At 30.4% G+C, this 13,450-nt stretch overlaps 1 pseudogene; it reads left to right on the top strand.

The window, feature by feature from the left end:
• Positions 1–12,917: 12,917 nt before the first annotated feature.
• LOC129004542 (U4 spliceosomal RNA) lies at positions 12,918–13,073 on the top strand (annotated as a pseudogene).
• The last annotated feature ends 377 nt before the right edge of the window (positions 13,074–13,450 follow it).

Here is a 13,450-nt window from a genome sequence, read left to right as displayed (position 1 = left end):
GGTCGTATCTCTATAAATAAACAAGTAATAGTATAAAATATGTAAAAATGGACTTTTCGTGTAGTTTTTTTTACTGAAAGTAGAATTAATTTGTGAGTGTCGCAAAGAAGTAATATCAAATATCTTTGCTGATAGTTGTAATATGGACTGTGGTGATAAAAAATACGCATATCGCCTACTTTTCAGGTGGTCGAGAACTTGGGGGGAGGGGGGCAAAGATGGCGGAACGCGCTATGCATTGAAACGACTGTAGCTCGATAACGGTACGAGATAGGACATCGGTTAAAACGTAGTTTTAATCCAACAAATATGGCCAATAGCAAAGGTTATTGGGTAAAAAAGTTGTATCTTAACTAATAAAAAAGTTATAACAATAATAAGTTTAACAAAATCTACATTATACAGCTATTTTCTTCAAAAATCATATGAATTGTTGATAAAAATTTGTGTAATTACTTAATTACTCGGCTAAATATTAACTAGATGAATTTTCTTATAAGAAAAAAAATATTATTACGAATACATATGGTTTCAAATGTAAAACCCGGCCTCCAAACGCCTTGGGGTTCGTCCGAAAGGTTGCGTCATAAATGCTGCGCAGTGCTGCTAATATCGGCACAACTGTTAATCCCCCAAAAGTTCATTGCCTTCCGACTCAGTGATATCGGGGTTGTGAAAGTATTTGTACAGTTTAAGACTACTGACATTTATTGTTTTTTATTTATACAAATAACATTCTTTTACAACTTTTAACAGTTATTTAAATATTTTAAATTTCAATACATTTTATTTTAAGTTGCTTACTTTTTTTTAATTGTGTGTGGCTGGTTACGTTTGTTCCTAGTGATTAGTGGATTAGGCAATAAAATTTCATCAACTTACAAAAGTTAGGTACCTATTTCAATTCAACAAATAATATGAACAACCAGTGTAATTGTTGTGGGCAGAATGAAGAGATTTACCGTATTTTTATTATAAGGTATTTACTTTTGTAGTTATGTTATTTATTTCATATAACTGTATTTAATAAGAATCTGTTACATAATCATATTGTAATAAATGGTAATAACCTATAACATTATAATTAAAATTGGATTTGTAATGGTAATCTGTATTATGCATTCGATTGCGGCGAAACCCATTATACGTAGTTTGGAGGCCGTGTTTTACATTTTAAACCATATGTATTTGTAATAATATATTTTTTCTTATAAGAGAATGCATCTAGTTAATATTTAGCCGAGTAATTAAGTAATTACACAATTTTTTATCAACAATTCATATGATTTTTGAAGAAAATAGCTGTATAATGTAGATTTTGTTAAACTTATTATTGTTATAACTTTTTTATTAGTTAAGATACAACTTTTTACACAAAAACCTTTTCTATTGGCCATATTTTTTTGTATTAAAACTACGTTTTAACCGAAGTCCTATCTCGTACCGTTATCGAGCTACAGTAGTTTCAATGCATAGCGCGTTCCGCCATCTTTGCCCCCCTCCCCCAAGTTCTCGATCACCTGAAAAGTAGGCGACATGCGTATTTTTTATCACCACAGTCCATATTACAACTATCAGCAAAGATATTTGATATTACTTCTTTGCGACACTCACAAATTAATTCTACTTTCAGTAAAAAAAAACTACACGAAAAGTCCATTTTTACATATTTTATACAATAACTTGTTTATTTATAGAGATACGACCTCGGACTTGATAACCATTATTGTAGTCCACATTTTTAGAATTACAACGACGTTTTAACCGATGTTCTATCTTTTACCGTTTTCGAAATATCAGCATTTTAACGCATAGCGCAAACCGCTATGTTTGCCCCCTCCCCCCCCACCTAATCGACCACTTTTGAAATAGGCGACATACGTAATTTTGATCACCACAGTCCATATTACAATAATCAGCAATAACATTGCGTACTACTTTCATGCATGCTCAACCCCCCTCAGCTCCTGGACTATTAGTTTATACTTACAATCGTAATTTTTTTCGAACATCATAATATGAGAACAGTTTAAAAATATATAAATTGATAAGGAACTCAGTTATTCACTTATTTGTTCGTGTAGCTCGTGTGCTCTCATTGCAGGTCATCATTGCATAAATAGGTCATCAGTTACGCAGTTATGCGATATATTTAGAATTGTAAAACAATATATAATCATTACAGAAAACTCTTCGTGTAATTATTACTAAGGAAATTTAACATGTTACTATACTCTATTCGTCTTTTTACTGTTTAATCATGATGCTTTAACTAACAATATACAATAGATTTGAATCCACTAAAACAGTGTTTTGAAAACTATTCAATATCGAAAGATCCCAAATGGTTATTAGTGATTTTAATTTTAATAAGAACAGAAATAGTTAGTTTATTGTGTGCTTGGGCAGAAAGGTCGATCTGGAAAACATTTGGTTAAGAAGCAAACTTACTTTAGGTATGATCAAAAAATAAAATACCATGAGAGTAGTATAGTGCAATGAGAGCACACGAGCTACACGAACAAATAAGTGAATAACTGAGTTCCTTATCAATTTATATATTTTTAAACTGTTCTCATATTATGATGTTCGAAAAAAATTACGATTGTAAGTATAAATATTGCTTTGATAATGATTCACCCCTTTTTGGGTTTTAACTAAAGGTTAATTTTTGGTGTAGACGATTTTTAAGATTTTGCTGGCTTTTAAAATTAAAATGATTAACCCTTTCTATTAATATTAGTATTATAAGATTAGTATGGTTAAGATTAGCCTTATTTAGACAGAACTATTCACTAAACACCCAACGATCATAGCTTGTTCCAATTTATGCGAGCCTAGATTAACGGTAAAATCTTAAGAGGATTTTTTTAAAGATAATAAATATTTGATTGTAATGTATTCATGTAACAGCACTGTTATGCAACAATGGAAGGATAAACTGTTACGGTTGAACCCTGATTACACGTGTACAATGTCTACTGTTATGTACAAACTCGTGTTACTAATGAAAATTCATAATCGGTTTCCGAGAGATTTTCTTTAACATTAGATGTAATTTAGTGAATTTAAATTTCCTGTATGAATATAATCCATGTATTTTCATTTTAATTGTTCCAATAGTCAGATTTGTCTATGTTTTCATACGAACTATATTACTGATTAAATAAAGTATATAAATACAATTTATTAACAGTAAAATTTCCATTATCAAAATTAATTCCCTGGTCGGAAATTATTTACTTAAAAGTTCTCTGTATATGCAGGTCTAACACTAAGGTTTTTGCCAGTAAGTTTCGTATGCAACTGATCCAAGTAACAACTTACATAAAGATTTGTCATAAATAACAATTTTAGGAAGAAAATAAGATCTTATACCCACAGTGGGATCTCGCTGTGATTCCAAGTCCCGACTAATGCTCCCAACTGAACAGTCAGTAACTGTTTGACTACATAGAAATATGCAAGGGTTATTTTAATAGTTTACCTTCTGTGGTCATGTTCAATGAAATTACTATATAATTCCTTCTTGATACGTAAGGTATACAACATTTAGGTTTATACAACATTCCCTATTTTATTAGCTTTGATTAATGGCGTTTGAGAAAAGTATATAATCACAACAATCTTTTAAAAAGTCCAAACGAATATTAAGCAGTTCTAAAGAAAAACAAATGAGCCTATATTATAAAACTCTATGTGCTTGAATAACTGATTAGAAAATAATATTTGTAATTTTGTTATTACTTTAATGTAAACCAAATAAAGCAATGATTCTCATAAGCTTATCATGTTAACTTTGAAAGACCAGGGGGCCTAGATCGATGTGGAAAATATAATAAGATATAAGCATTCTCTGGAGTGTAGAGACACTTTTCTTGACGTTTTTTAGTGATCGGATAGATGGTTTGGCTATTTATAAAGAAGAAACATGCAATAACTAATTTAATATTTGATATATATTTAGTTTTTGAATGTGGAACCATCATAATGGTTAAAAAAATATTTATCAAGCATTCAGGGTAACATTGGGCAGTGGTTTTGAATAAATTAATTATTATTAATTTATTCTTCATACGTTCATAAAATGAATGTAGATTTAATGGAGCTGAAATCATATTTGAAATGTTTCTACGCGCAGATAAATATTTGGAGAATGCAGTTACTTTCCCTCCTAATTGAATGTTTAATGTTAACAATTAATCATAGCATCATATGATTATCAACCTGCGTTAAATAAAAATGCCGTAAATTTCATTGTTTTAGCGAATATAGGGAATAAGCTATACCCATGTTAAGACCTGGACCCGGGACCGATTTACTTTTTCGTTTTGAGGTCTCTAGAAACCCAAAAATACCATCAGTTCAAATTCATACATATATAACCGTAAACACAAAAGCCGTGTGATATGTCCGTAAGCACGATGAATAACTCGAGCAAAAATTATCAGAGTTTGATTAAATTTGGTATAAACGTGTAAACCTACATTTAATCGAACGAGTACGCGAACCAACATGATCGGACTATGGGAAAGGGGGTTTATGGGGTAAAAATAGGTTTTCCCCATTTTTGGCCCAAAAAACACAAAGTTTTACAATTTCTTTCCAAACCATTTTGTAGACCTTAAAAAACAAATAATTTAATGTATTGAATTGTTAATATGCGCCTAATGGTTACGCAGAAAATCTAAAAAAAAAATTTAAAATTCCTATGTTGTTCTATGTAGTTTGCTTGTTTATGAACATATTTTTATCAAATTTGGAAAATACATTTATTTCTCATTAAACTATTAACATTTTACAACAAAAAACATTTTTTACCCTCCCTATTGCAGCAAACCAAAGTACTCGAAGTTTTTTTTCTTATTTTATTTTATGCACCAACAGAATGAACACACATAGAATTGGCTACATAGGAAACCGTTATTACGTAATTCTTTGAAATAACGTGAAACTATAACCCAATACGAACGGCATACAAACGCATTTTAATTAAAATAGTTATATACCATTAAAAACCAGACCAAGAAGGTTTCCATTTTGCATTTAGGAAATATGTCAAAAGCATATCAAATTACAGAAAAACTGTTGCTTTTAAACCCTGCTTCATAATCAACATTGTGTAAAGATTTTACTGCAAATAATTAATATACTAAACACACATATAAAGGTCTTTTAGATCTCAGATTAGTAAAGATACATGTAAGACTAAATTTGTACGTGGAAATGTGCCCTTTGTCTTTCTCTGTTAAACGCATTTGGGATATTTAGAAGGCAAGATGGAACATTACCACACCATTTGTAGGGAAGACAATCCACTTAGTAGATTATGTTAGTCCTCATCTTCATGATAAGACTTGCGGAATCTTCTGACGAACTTCATCTTGGATATAATTTCCTACTTTCAGCAATATTACTATAATATTGGTTACAGTAGTCTTCTGGAATAAGCAAACAGGCTATTTTCATTTGTTTTACATAATATGTAAATTTTTTTTAACTGTATAAATATAACTGATTTATAAAACTAATTTATATCGTAAATTATGGACATCATAAGCACAAATAATTCCATTTCATAAAAAAAATATTTGGACATTAGTTAATAAAAATAATCTACGGCAATTATTGCCATGGGTGTTTTTATATGTTTTACATTATTATGTAAGGTCACTCAAAGATAAATTCTAGTTCACGGACAAGAAATGTTATCCTTAGTTACGTATTCAAATCTTGTATGAGATTTAGAAATGAATAATGAATAAAATGTCATAAATATGCATGCTCTTTCGGGGATCCTAAGCTATTTTCTCTTTACTCAAGAATAATAATTTAGTTTTATTTTCGTTTTATTTTAGTTTATTTTAGCAAATTTCCCTGTAGGAAAGAAGCCTTTGCCGTAGGTGGCAGGGAAATACATAGACCCGGGACCGATTTACTTGTACATGTTAATGTCCCTAAAGGCCAAAAACACTATTTGTTCAAATTTTTAGGTGTCTGTAAACACGATAGCCAGAGTAGTTTTAGTCCGATTACAATTATTTGGAATGAATGTATTGATCTGAATATACTTGTTTTAGTTTGTGAATCGGCAAGATCAAAAAATTGGGGTGCCATAGGGTTTTAAGTTTTTTCGAAAATTGGGGTTTTAAATTGTTAAGGGTTAAAATATGGAAAATTGTAGCTTCAATTAGGGTAATCGCTTAGGGCTGACAAAAACAAACAATTATGTACATTGAAGCCTTATTGTACAGTTAAATGTTACGGAGAAAATAAAAAAAAACTGTTATGGATTCCTTTTTTTCATGGATTTTGCTCAAATTTGGCTAATCTATTAATTTTATAAGAGATACTATTGACATTTGATTAAAAAAATACTGTATCCCTTCCCCGTAGCAGTAAATCTAAGGGGTTTTTAAATATAGTTTTATACAAGTAGAGAATAAATATGACTAGTTTAAGGAAATGCAGTATTTTCGTACAAATCCAATCAGACAAAATGAAATTTGCTTAGGCTGCAGGTTTGCTGTGGCGGGGATTTTTATAATTTCCATTTTTATTTAAAAGAAACATTTAAGGTTTTTATTTACAAACACAGGAAAAAACTTATGGATATTATTGGTAAGGAAACTAACTTGTGAAGCCTGTTAACAACGTAACAAATGAAGAAAATGGATTACATTAAGTGAATATTCTCCCACCACTATAATATTGGAACGATGTATTTTCTTACAAACTTTTCTCTCTTAACTTGTTTTATTCCTGTTTAGTAAACACAGATGCATTTTGATATAAATCTTATTCATGGAAACCCGAATATTTTAAATGACTTTCTAAAGAGGGTTTGAAGAACAAGCTACCAAAATAAAATATTTGTTTTTGTTAATGAAAATACTTAGTAATAAAGTTTTGTTTACAAAATTAAAAATGTATTTTCTTCAACCAAAACGAGCAATCAAATGAGATCAATGTTTTTGTTGAGTAAAAATTACCTAATTGTTCCAAATTATTATCCTGTGGATGTTCTCCTGTGGACGATTATTCTCCTTTTAAGGTTCTATATTGTTTTCGTTGTTCTGTTTTTGTTTTATTTTTTTTAGATGAGCAGAATTTCAGCTGAAATAGGAACCCAAATCTTGGCGTGATAGGAACCCTGGACTTGAGAACAAATTTCCCAAGCTCTTGAGAGGGTTCACCCCATTCGCTGGTTATCTTTTTCACATGTGATTTTAGCTTTTTAAAAGGAGTTAAAAGTTAATCTATCCACATCCAATGCAAGCTCTGATATGTTAAGAGCCCAAAAAGCACACAATCATTGGAAACAAATTAGAATTAGAGTGTTGAGAGCTTGTATTGTAGAGTCATGCTTAGAAACATTAGCATGTTTAGCCGCCATCTTGAATTGACCTGGTAGAACCCTCTTAACCTAGTTTAGTTATAAGCCATGAAACTATCCATTTTATAATACCTCAACCCAACTACAGTCAGAGTTAATATTTTAATATTTTACTTCCGGCCGGATTAAGTTAAAACTATAGCCAAGTATGGAGGGTCGCAGCCATGTAACATGCTCTAACAAACTAAATGTTCCATTTTCACGAGCTAGAAATCCCATGTCCATTAAAGGGAAAAGTAAAATGATTGTCTGAGTATACAAAAAGGATAGATCATTCCTAATAAACAATAAGGAAGTAACGTTAAAAATATATAAAAATCTGACTTCTTTAAAACTTAATTTCAATTCGGTTTCCAACAAATTTAGCTAATTCTAAACATAAGAGGGTTTGTATTTAAGCTTGCAAACAGTAATTAATGTGATTGTGTGATTCTCCAGTACTGTAATACTAAAGATACACGTGTGCAATAGTGTGTTGTTATGGACAATTTGATCCATGTTTCTGTCATAATCTGTAATCGCTTTGTAAGAGATTACTTTGGATGGGCATCATTACATGAATTAACTTTGTTTTCACCAGTAAAATTTTATGTTAAATTTGCAGATGCTAAAGCACCAATTTTTTCTTATTCAATACATACATATAATTCATATTTTTCACGCAATAAGGATACAATTAATCAATGGGTCCCATTGAATTAGAAGCTCTCAAATTTAAACTGATTGTTAGGTTTGGTTAGCTCAAAACTTAACACAGAACGGTATTAATTTTATTACAAGGGCGTAAAGGGGCTCTTTTCAACAAAAGTAAAATGAGTGAGGGGTTGAAAAAACAATTTTGATCCGTCTGATGACTGATCAGTGTGTTCTTGAGTGGGCAGTAGCAGTCGGGCATATTAGATTGAAGTCATATCTTTTGAACCATATAGCGCCGTTATTTTTGAACATAGAGTTACGTTGTTATATTTGTTTGTAAAATTACATCTCTAAAAAGGATATTATTTTTTATATCTTTGTTTGATCCGCTCAAATGGCAGCCCTGAGACCTTATACCTAATTGTTTTAATAAGTAAAACAATTTAAACACGAGATATTTTGAGAAGATAACGGTTTTAGAAAGAACTGAAACATACATTAATGTTTATAATTTACACCTAAAAAAGAATAAATGAAATTTGAATTTTGACGGTATATTATGCAAAATAATGTTTTTATGTTGTACAACCTAATAAAACCAAAACAAGTCTTACCTCAAATTATTTCTGTCTAGCACTGTGTTTGTGACGCCTAACGCCTACTCCAGGAAAACGAAGGCACCGATCAAGATTAAATTATTTGTCCTGTTCTTATTAGATTGCTGGATGTTAGATCTTTAACAGCAGATAGATTATTCAATTAATGTATATCTAATCTATCATGTTAAATTTACTTATTTTGGCAAAGCTGGTATTGTTACAAAAACACTAAGGATTTAAGTTTAACGATTAAACTTGACTTGATACTATATCTTGCAAAATAAAACAAATATGTTGATTTCATAACACTTGATTGGTTATTTTAGAACATTTGGATTATGTGATAAATCTCATTAGTTCAGCACATTGCTTATCACGTTGTTTTGAATAAATCAATATTTATTTATTCATAATTATAACACTTGTGGATTAAACTTAATAACACTACCACAAGTATTTTAATGAACTGCAAAATCGTTTGAAATTACACCGAGAGTAAATGAATATTTTTAGTCTGGCTTCTGTTATGTTTGCATTTTTTATTCTTTAAATCTTCATGAACATATTATTTGTTGCTTTATTTCGTTGTATTATTTAAACGTGACGTAACTCATAAAACTGTTGATACTTCAATTGTTTTTACCTTTTATTATTTTAACTAATTAAGGTTTCAAAATAAAATTCCTTTCAAACCGTGGTGTCCAGGTTTAAACATGGTACAGGTACAATTTTATGGCACCGATAACCACTATAATCAAATTAAAATAACTATATTCAAAATACACTTTAACTGTGCAATACGGAGAATACTGTAGTGGCCAAGTATGTGTTAATGGATATTGCACATAATGAGCCACTTAATAATTACTTATTATTATTTAACATTTTACAACTTATTACTTAATTATTTGATATGTATATTACTTAAAAATTGTTTACTAACAAAACATACGAAGGTAACTGTTTTTTTACAGTAGATTTCTAGACCCATATTATTCACCTAAGTATTCTTGGCCTTTGCGCAGCACGGGCAGAACAACAATTTATTATTAAAATTGCTGCCATTTTGAAACCAAATAATCTTTTGTAAGAATTATTTTTTCGTAAACACATTATGATTTGATCAAATTGTATACCAAGTTTCATATAGATATCTTAAATAGTTTTTGAGATATACATCAAAAACCCCAAAACACAAAATAACGGGTATCTTGCTAACAAGGAATTTTTGGGAGAAATGTTACCTATTTGTGATATTTGTTGTATTTTGACCCAATAAACCTATTGCTTAATGGTTTGTACTTACTTACGGGACACCCTGTATATGTATAGCTGTAAAATAAAAATACCCCCGCCGCAGCAAACCTGCCAAATAAGCTAATTTCCATTCGTCTGAATTGATTTTCAATTAAATCTATTTAAATAACATTAGGTTTAATGAGTACCTAAGTTTGCTGCTACAAGTAATCTGAACTCAAACCTATTGTAGGATAGTTTGGGCCAAACTTCAATCACTGAAAAACAGTTAAATCTTTTCCACACGCGTGGTTACTCGGGAAATAAATGTATGCAAATTTGAGCGAGTACTTCGTGCCTATGCATACATTTGTTCAAACAATTTTAATGTAGGAATGTAGTTGTGGCTTTGGTCATGGAAATCCTTTTTTTTTTAAAGCTGAATGAGTTAACATTCAACAAAACTAAAGGCAATTTATTAGTCTGCTGTTTTTTTCAGGTTTGGTTTAAATATCAGTAGCATTGTAGCATAACTTCCTCATTGGCATTTCACATAATAGCACTCTGTGTGAACATAATAAACAAAATACATGCTATAGCCTACTGTAAACATTTACAACACGATTATAGGCTACTTAAATGTGTTACAATCTTGTTTGTTTTTGACCCGGCAATGGTCATCCGTCCCAATCGGAGAACATAACAGTAAAATGTATGCCGTATTGCACATAATATTAACATCATCAAGAAGATTGTTTAAGCTGTTAGGGAGAAAAATTGAGCAAGCTAAACCTAACTTCTACAACGTATTATATGATTTATATGTACACACATTAAAAATGGGAAGTTTACAAGAGATGTTATGATGATATTTTGTTCTTAAGCAATAGTTAGATTTTTTGTGAAATAATTGTTAAATCTTAAACGGAATTTATTTTGTATTACTAATTTCATAACACTTTAGTTTCAAGTTTTGAATGTTCTGTCTTTACTATTTGAAACATTGTCATGCCGTTTTATTATTTGTGTACTAGTGTACTAATGTGAAAAATACTTTTACAGGTAATCCTCAATTGATTATGAGCTATTCTAGTGGTAGGAGCGTTGTACTTCTGTCTTGGAGGGCAGGGTTCGAATCCCACTAATCACTAATAGCTTATAGCTTTGAGGAAAACTTTCACTATATTGGAGAAATCCGCCGAGGCCCCAAGCTCACTAAAAGCCATGTGATAATTTAATTGATAATAGTCGATAGTAGTTCAATAAGTGATAATTGATAGTAGTTCAATTATGATAATAGTCTATTAGATGGGTAAATCAAGTTGGTTACTGATCTAATAGATCAAAGGTATCGATTCAATTGGTTTTGATAATATTATTATTGTTACAATTAATTATTGTGTATTGTGTCAAAGCGTTGTAGATAATCAAAACTATGAAATAGAATGTAAGCTATCTAATTTTAGTTTATTAAAACAGTCATTAAGGAAGGCTGTGAAAAAAATCATAAATACTTCAATATCATATAAACAACTTTAAAGTGATTGATTTGGTAAGGGGTTTATGATTTCCAGTGGTTTAGGTACATTATGGTTTAAAAATGTATACCCGTAATACATCTTTAGGCTTTATGGTTAATAAGTTTTCTATGATGTTTGTTCAAAACTAGGTCAAATATAGTTCAAATTTACTTTATTTCATTTATCCTCCAATACATTCTCAACCAATACTTTATTTTTAAATTCTATTCTATTCATTATATACTGTAAACAGGGTTTCCATTTCATTACAAATTTTAAATTTAACTATGAAATTTATATTCAATTCCAAGTATTGGTTTATTATCCATCTTGGCTCTTGGGACGAAGATTGCTTCTTGAGAACTTCCGGTTATTTCTCGTTAATCCAAGATGAGTTTGTTACGATAATCATTCCTGGGAAATTCCTCTCAGGAGCCAAGGCAAAGTAAGTTTGGCTTTCTAATTTGTAAATATAACTCAATACAGTTATCTATTTGAAATAATAATCCCACCTACAACACTAAAGAACATGAACCTCACTAATGACTTGAAATTAAATTGAAATGTACTATTCGTATCATATTTCCAATTTCCCAACAGTTTATACTTTCAAGAGTTTTCAGTTTAATTCATTACTTATTTTTTAGATATTGAAGAGAGAAAATTTTAATTTGCCACCATTATAAATTGATAGCATTGACAAATCTGATAGGTACTTTTTACAAAATGTCTGTCCTATCTGTCACTACTTGTGCACTAAATTTGAAGTCAATGGGATTCTAAAGTTATGGATACATTTGTGAAAATCATAATATACAGACAGACAGAAAACTTGCCATTTTGTACCCGAACAAGCATGGTGGGACTATGGGAACAGGGTTTCATGGAGTAAGAATTTATTTTTCCCATTTTTGACCCCCAAACAAAACATTAATGTTTGCAATTTCTTTCTAAACTTTGTTGTTTAAAGTTTTTAGAAAACATTAAATAAAGTATATTTAAGTATTGTTGTACGCCAATTGGTTACGGAGAAAATTGAAAAAAAATTAAATTTAAAATGTCCATGTAATTTTTATGGAGAATGTTAACAAACTGTTATAGTTTGCTTGTTTTAAGGATGTATTTTGATAAAATTTTACATTAGTATAAACTAATAGTGAGTAATAACATTTGGATTAAAACACACTTTATTACCTTCACTTTAGCAGAAAACCTAAGTACTCATTTGAATCTACTGTATATTAATAGGCAAGCATGTTTCTTTAAAACCTTTTTCCTCAGCTTGAGTGCATCGCAGGGAGAACTGTGCATACTGCCGGAAAGATATTTTCCTGTAGATGTGCAGAATCTCTTCATAAATCAAAAATGGCTCAAAAATAGCACAAAAGATTAGTTTAAAATATAAAAAAATAACATGGACCTTATGGGTTGCCATGATGGTGACAAAATAACAATGCAATATAAATAAAACATTAAAAAATGGAAGAAATTCCAATTACATGTTTTATTTATAGCGTAGGTGAAAAAGAGAACTTTGTGCAGTGGCAATATCGTAACCATTGAAGTTCAACTGAGGTGCGATTATTGCTAATTGAAAACTTTAACCAAAAAGAGAACTCTGTACATTACATATTTTTGTTCTGGTTTTCGACCTCTGGATGACCTCTAGTTAAAGTTATTTAAGGGAATGATTTAGTGGTAATCCAACCAGGTAAATTAATGGAAATTGCTTGGTCTGAAGATTTTCTGCCACGGGAGTATTTTATTTTCTCTTAACTTGTGAAGATGTTAAATCATTGGTTATACTACATTGTCAGTTTTCAAGAACTTAATATAAAATTCTACACGTTTTTGATGTTTTGTAACACAAGTAAGGCTACTAGCTTACAATATTATACATTTTAAAGATTTGAAACAGGGCCCAGCTGTTTCTGAAGAATGATCCGGGCTAATGTAACAGCTGATCTTAGTCAGTAACAAAGTTACACGGATCATCTGACTCCATTCTACACTCATCCTTCACTCATATTGGGTTAAAATACGCAACTAGGAGGTGTCCCCAT

Source organism: Macrosteles quadrilineatus, unplaced genomic scaffold (genome assembly GCF_028750875.1).
Source record: "Macrosteles quadrilineatus isolate MER2022 unplaced genomic scaffold, UCM_ALF_1.0 Scaffold_9__3_contigs__length_116548681, whole genome shotgun sequence".
Classification (NCBI taxonomy): Eukaryota; Metazoa; Arthropoda; class Insecta; order Hemiptera; family Cicadellidae; genus Macrosteles; species Macrosteles quadrilineatus.
The sequence above is the reverse complement of the archived record's forward strand: the minus strand, read 5'-3'. Positions and strand labels throughout refer to the sequence as shown.